Source organism: Lolium rigidum, chromosome 1 (genome assembly GCF_022539505.1).
Source record: "Lolium rigidum isolate FL_2022 chromosome 1, APGP_CSIRO_Lrig_0.1, whole genome shotgun sequence".
In the NCBI taxonomy this organism is placed as follows: domain Eukaryota; kingdom Viridiplantae; phylum Streptophyta; class Magnoliopsida; order Poales; family Poaceae; genus Lolium; species Lolium rigidum.
In genome coordinates, this window is record NC_061508.1 from 112707967 (window position 1) to 112716064 (window position 8098).

Genomic DNA, 8098 nt, shown 5'->3' on the forward strand with positions numbered 1-8098 from the left:
TACAATGAGAGGATTGGTTCCGCCTTAAGGGGCTCCCAGAATTCGGTTTATAAAGTCGCCAGGCTATAGGGTTTACATGGAGAAGTCCTACCAGACACTACAAGACTATCCTACGTGAACTACTTGTCGTGCATGTCCCAGATCCGGTTAACCTATGTTGGTCCGGATCCGGCTAGCTTCTCCTGGGATGGACTCTATGTTGGTCCGGATCCGTCTAGCTTCTCCTGGGATGGACTCTCCACCTTGATCAATCAGCAACTTGACCGCTCGGTTAAGCCATAGGCCCAACCACCATATGTGGATCATCCGGACTTGATGGTATTAGACTATATCATAGTTACACCCATTTAACATATCCACAACAGTATCATCATGATGCAATGAACTATCTTTTTTTATATATTTTACTATGTTCAAATATATGCTAAACTGTGGTGTTCTAGTTGGCGTAACACCGTTACATGTTTATTCAGGCATCGCAACAACTTCATATCTGCCACTTCATTTCTTTATCGTGGCAAGTTCCATAGGATAATGCATTTTTTCATAACTGAGTATGCCATCCAACTCTATTCATTACCCAAGACCTTGTGACTTCCAACCGTGATCAATTTCAAACGTGCCACACTACTTAATTTTACCTAAGATAAGTAAGGCTAATTAGTTACACGACCTTGGGAGGTGGCCTTTGTGAATATATATTACACACAACATCTCAGACAACACCCTGTAATATCCCAGGTAATGGAGTTACAAAAATAGAGGAAACAGATGTATGCATTGCATTCATGCATAGAAAATCTGGGGAATTTTCGCGCTTTAAAGTAAAACAGTCACAGTAACTGAAGTTTCACTTGACCTTGGTGGAATTGAAGTAGCTCATCAAGTCAAGCGCTATAAATCTCAATGTGACTTCATTAAAACCTTGTTTTGGGTAGAGATGATTTGATCTAAGGGGTTAGATCAAATGGAATTAAAACTAACACAACAACCCTTTAATCAATGATCCATTACTTGAACTTATTAAAGATCATAATATGATATTCCTTGCCATAGCATATGAACATCTATTTAACTATAAATCAAGTAACAATAAAATGGAGAACTATTCTAGACTTATCTTTTCCATGTCCTAAACTAATCCTTGATCCTACCATGAACCTCATGGTATCCATTTCACTTCATTCTTGGAAACAAGACAAGGAGATAAACTCTAGAAATATATATTCCTCTCTACTACATATTAATATACATCAAACCTAGAAAAGTGAGAGTTCTATGTTACTTATTAGAGGATCCATGATAAACCTTGAACTGAACCTTGGATATACATCCATGTATTCAAACCATCACCTTTAAGAGAAACCCTAGGATATTATTCCAGACCATCCCTAGAGAGAGAACCCAATTATGTTAAACATAGATATTGATGATCACATCATTCTCTATGGAGCCTAAACTTAGGTTAGTGTTAAAGTCCTTACCAAATGAGAGAGACCATTCATACTAATCCCAGCTCTGACTATTTAAGAATAAAGGACAACCTTTGAGCTAAAGTATTAGGGTGTAAATCATTTCCCTTGGAGTGGTGAGATAACCTAATATCACATTGAATAATACCATATCCATGAAATTATAAAGTAAGGAGGAGATTAATTCAATTAAGATAGTCAAGTGGAGTTTTAGACTTGATACCTATTGAGATATTGTGAGTACACCCTAAACCCTAGAATAACTATTTCATTTATGAGGGAGCTCAAGTTATGGTGTTACACTCAAGTTAGTGAGGCAACACTTGGATTTGAGGGAAAGAACTATCCATATACCCAGATGATTATATCATCATACCTTGAGTAGAACCCTAAGTAATTATCTCAGACATTCTCCTGGGATATAAACTAATGAGGCAACCATAGAAGTCCCATTCAAGAAGGTAAATTAGAAGTACTATACCTTAGTTGATCAAGACAATGCTTGATCATGGAAGTGAGAAACCTATTTAATGAGAGATACCTTAGGAGTCCAAACCTTAATCATTATGAATTGAGTGATGATCATAAATCCTAAGAAATTGAGGTAGAGATATTAAGAACAAGTTGATCATGCCTAATCCACGATCATGTTATTGAAGTATTGGGGATAAACCCTAATAGGATAAGTAGATATCATTCACCCATGAAATTATAGGGAAGTAACTAGTAAGCAACCCTAGGCTTATATTCCAACCTTTACTTGTGAACCACTTGGTGATCATAAGTAGAATCCTACCATATCTATATTTCATAAATTAAAGAACCTAAGAAAACTTTAGAGTAAAACTCCATACTTAATATGGTGAGAAACCAATCATCCATATAACCAAAGTTAACTATAAAAAGAACCATAGCCACTTTAATTACTTTAATGATGGATTAGGATAATAATAGAAGTCCATTGGAATAAGATAAAACCAATTCTTCAGTCCTTAGGCTGGTCATAGTGCATAGTATCATATTCTAGTATCATGCATATGATACTTGTCTATGATACTATCTCCATAGTGGGTGGTATTATAGTGTAGTATCATAAACTTGTAAAATTTATTATTTTGTAGAATCCCAATGTAAATCTATGTACAAGATCTATTTGGTATTTACTTTTCTCGTAACATGCGCTATGATACAGTATCTACCTATGTTACTCTAATCCTATCTCTCCTCATTAATTAGATGCCACATCATCATTTTTGTGGGCCTAGGACGCATGATACTACCTATGATACTAGCACTATGGCCAGCCTTAGTAACTAAAGGAGCACATGAAATATTAAGCAAGTAACCATTTTATCATTGCATTGGGGTGAGTAAACCTAGCCAATGCAATATGGTGGCATTTCATCTCTATAAACAGAATTGCAACCTCAATGATATCTTATGCTTGAATTCATGAACATAAGAAACCCTTGTGCTATATTTTCTAATTAAAACCCATAAGTGGTGATCAACCACTTATCATGATAACCAAGACCAAACCCTGATTAGAGTAATATCTACTCTAAGTAATTCAAAGTGTTATTAAATATAATTCTAGAGCTAACCTTAAAATAGGGTTATGATAACATTCTACATGACCTTATTAAATAAATGCTCACATGAAATCATATGTAAGTAACCAACATCTTAAATAAGAGGTCAAGTTCTAATGATAACTTCTAAAGTATTTGCAGTAGGAATTATCAACTCTAATAAGTAAAAAGGGAGTTGCAATCCAAGTAAAAAGGGAACTTAAAGAACACCTATAATCATGCTTAATTGATATTTTGAATATGCTCACATGTATGAAATATAATCAAATATAAAATACCTTCTTCCAATAAGCAAGTGGTGTAATAACCATTTAACTAATTCTTGTATGAATGAAATGAGCAAGACTTGAAAAATAGAAAATAATTCAAGTATGAATTCAAAACAGAATTCAAAGCAAGAATTAAAAACAGAAATAAGAAAAGAGAGAAGAGAAATGGACTTACCTGGTCAGGGAGCCCAGCAACGGAGCCCATCAGGAGTCCACGAGGCAGCCCAGCACTCCGGCCCAAGCACTAGCCCAACAGGCCACCCCGTACCTCTTCGTCCAAAATATCGAGGACAAGTTCGTCCTCATCCTCTCCTCGCGCATGGACGCCAGCAACGCGCCGTGCTCCTCTTCTCCTCTCTCGCTGGCGATCCCCGCTTCATCGACGACGTGACGAGGATCGTTCGAGCGCCTATATAAACCCCAACATGAACCCTAGCTCGGTTTTCTTCCTCCTCTGCTCGATTTGTCCCCAAACCCGAACCCTAGCCACTCGGACGTCGTCAATCACCGTCGACTGGAGCAACCCTAAGCCTCGCCGTGACCACCGCTGAGATCGCCGTCCTCGACATGCTCGGCCTACAAGAGGAATCGGCCCCGAGAGACCTGTAGCGCCGCCGTCAAGCTCGTCTTCCCCGACGACGGGAGCAGTCGATTCCGGCGAATCAGACCACGGCAAGCCTCGCCGTCACGCGCGTCGTGATCCTGGTGAGCTCCTGAGTTCCCCAGCATGCCTAGCTCACTCAATTGATCGCCGTAGCACCGTCACGCCGTTAACCCGTGAGAACTGCCGCCGTTCCTCGCCGCCGGGCACGCTCCGGCGACCATACCGGAGCGACACCACCACTATGAGGTTCGCCTCGGCGTCCTCTTTCCAACAAGCACGAGCACGCCCTCGCGGGACCGCGGGAACGCCGGCGCCATCCATCACTAGCCGCCGGCAGAGCACATGGTTGCCACATCGGCACCATGTGGCAGCCAGCGTGGCATAGGCCCACTCGCCAGTGACCCTGGTTAGCTTAGGTCCGGGTACGTTTAGTATTTCGTTTGTTTAAATTCAATTTCATAAATTACTGCAACTTCAAATAAATTTAGAAAATTCAAATTAAGTCATAAAAATATAAATGAAATATCAAAATTCTTAGAAAAGAAAACTCTATCCAATAAAAATATAATATGAAATTTTTATTTATAATAAAAATTTAAGTATATAATACTTATTAATTAAGCATTTTCTCTTATTCATAATTGAATTAAAAATTCAATAATTAGGAAAAGATTATAAAATAAATCAAAACCAGTAAAGTAAATAAAGAAAACATTAAAACTAATTTTCCTTATCTGGAACTTATTAAATCTTTATTATTGAGATATAAACCCTGATTAATAATTATCCTAATTATTAATTATTTAAAAATGATAAATGCCAAATTCAATAATATTTTTATTTAGAAGTTATTAATAACTTCAAATTCAAAATGAAGTTATTAATCATAGAACTACATGGTAAATAGTAAACCCTAGTTCCATAAGGAAGAAAACTTGGAACTCATCATTTCATGTGTAACCCTAAACCCTAAATTCATTTAGAAATCTAGCTCTATTATTACATGAGAACCTTAACCTGCCTCTAACCTAAACCCTAGGTTAGAACATGTGATCATGATACTTTCATTTCAAAACATAGAACCATTTAGAACCTAGATACTTGTCTTGGCCACATAAAATGTAGAAGACCTATCACTAATATATGGGTATCCCATATGTTCATCTTCATCAGACCTAAATAATCAAGTAGGACCAACCAAGTGTAAACCCTAGATCCTATTACCAAAGCCATCATTCTTATTCATTCCTATTTAGCATCCCACCAATGTGATGAACCTTAGGAGCAACTATGCCAAATTTTGAGCATTACCTAAACATATTCCATTAAACCCTACTAGTGTTGGATACTTATCCACCATCCTATTTAGGAGTCAATTATTCCTTACTCAATAGAACCAACAGTAAAACCTAAACCAATTCAACCCTAATTGCTATACTTCTTATTATATAAGAAGTATGTTCTTCAAAAGTTATTCTTTTGAAGTAAATAAAGAATCATCATCAACCCTGCTTCTAGGACATATAAACCCTAGCTAGCTATCACCAGCAAGATGAACTCACCATGATAGCAACCATGTATAATTAATTGCTTAAGTTGCTTATGCTTAAGTAAAACCAATCAAGCCTAGTTGCTGATGAATCCAACTATGTTGTGGTCCATCTAATACTTACTCCAGCAACTACATGAAACCATAGTCAACCATAGAACCCCAACCTAATTATCATACTTGTTCTTCATTAAAGAACATGTTCTTCAAAAGTTATTATTTTGAAGTATATGATAATTAATCATTAACCATACCATATAATGCTAAAACCAACCACTATTCGTTACATGTTAGGATTATACCAAATATTATTGTTGTGTGCTATTAGTGATATTATTATGATATATTACAACACCTATTTATGATACCAAGCAACCAATCCTTAATAAGAACCTTGTTTGTGAATCACTCTAAAAGTGCAACACACCCTGAACCAATCATTACAACTCACTGATCCTAAATCATCGGGGTTAGGACACGCTTAGAGCGATTGCATCTCATACTTATGCATTATTGCATCCTTGCCAATCTTTTAAACATCGTCCTTACCGGACGATGATGCTATTTCAGAATTTGGAGTTATTGCGTATCGAAGACCTTTCCTGCATAATCTTGAAGTCAAGAAAGGCAAGTTCATCGCTTGCTCATGTCATTTGAGTATTTTTATCAAATTACTTGCAAAGTACTATGTTTATCACTATTGCATAAAAAGCAAAACCACTATTTTCATAACTATGAATATGACTAAGTGGTGGGCAATGGAACCATGGATTGTGTTGATATGGTGGAGGTTCCATTGCAAGGGTTTATATCCATCTAGGATTAAACAACAAATGTCGTCCGAGTGATTCTTGTGCCGTAATACTCGTGTTAACCATAATATCTGGAGTGGGACGGAATAGTCAATCGTATTTCCACCTCTTGTACATCAACGGACGCGCTTTACCGTAGCACACTTGACATCTGTCGGGGCAAGCGGTAGGCTGGGGAAGCTAAAAGTTCCCCACGGCTCTGTCCGTAGCACACTTGTCGCCGAAGTGCAAGCGGTAGGCTGGGGAAGCCAAAAGTTCCCCACGGTATTGCGGTCTATGAGGGGTTGCATCTGCCGGCGAAGGAGTTTGGTTCGATCCCAGACTGTCGTCGTGGTCGGGGTCCACCCTAATATGGGAATCATGGGACCGGCGAGGACCCAGGGTCGGGGCATGCAACAAAGGGTGGGTGTATGAGGTAGCGGAGGAATATGATTGGCTATGACCTTATACCGGGCCTCACACCAAAGGAAGTGTGGACGAGAACTATAGACTCGGTTGGCACCAAGGTTAAGATCTCTTATGGGTAAAGCAACACACCTCTCGCAGAGTGTAATGAATCGTGACCTGTCACTCCCTGTTCCGGGATATGGAACTGCGAACGCTGCCGGAAAGGAACTCCATGAAGTTCTAGTAAACCGGTGAAGGCCGACGGACATAGTTCTTCTGAATAAAAGCAACCTTTTGAAGAAATGATTATGAAAACTTGCATTGGTATTAGACTTTCTGGTCTAATGTTGTAGCTAGTGCATTAAACACCTCTTTCCTATAATGAACTTGTTGAGTACGCTCGTACTCATCCCACTCTTAAATCCCCTGCTTAGAATGGAGGCATCGAAGGAGGATCTACCGTGTAACCCGAAGACCGAGGAGTCAACAACTACTTCAAGGAACTGGAACCTGTCAGAAGAGACAAACACCACATCCAACAAGGATAAAACCTAGATTAGCCATAGAAGGGAACTAGCTTCCTAAGCCTAGCTCCTATTTAGCTAGAATCTATTAATAGCCGCTATAGCTAGTTAAATACTCTATAAGTAGAGTTCGTGTTAAGATTAGACTACGAGTCGTTCTCCTGGAGTTTATTTGCAGTTTTACCTCATTGTAAAGTAGGAGGCTGTGATGATCTTATGTAACAGAGTCTGTGTGTAATTCTATAGACATGCCTTGGACCCGCATATGTTTCTGTTGTACCACTCTGAGCGATATAATACCAGTGGAACGGTGTTTCATTGGTGTTATATCAGACTTGCATACTACACAATGCATTGGTATGTCGGGTCACCACAGTTGGTATCAGAGCAAATGCTTTGACCCTAGGATTAAAACCCTTTAAATGAGACCTATAGGATTGGTAGTGTCTATAGGAAGTTGTCTTAGTTAAACCAAATCTTCTTATGACTTGAGATGGATATTCACTTGAGAATAATCCTGACACACTTGAGTCAACCTTTCTTGCCTATCCTTCCCAAGTGAAGTTATTTAGCTAATCCCAAATATGTAGCACACCATTGAAGTCCTTAAACAATAGATGAGTAGACCCCAGTTGGTATACAATACATGGTAGTCCAAAGAGAGGATACAACCATAAGGAAGATATCCTATTGGAAGATGTGTACCAACACATGTTATGGTTAAGTAAGAGTTATCCAGACCTGTAATAGAAGTAATATCAAATGACAAAGATAAGCAAGATATCCTATTAGAAGGTGTATACCAATACAAGTAATGGGTAAGTAAATTATCCAAACTTGTGCAACAACTGCTAATAAGTGAAAAATATAAGATATATGAGGTAGTATA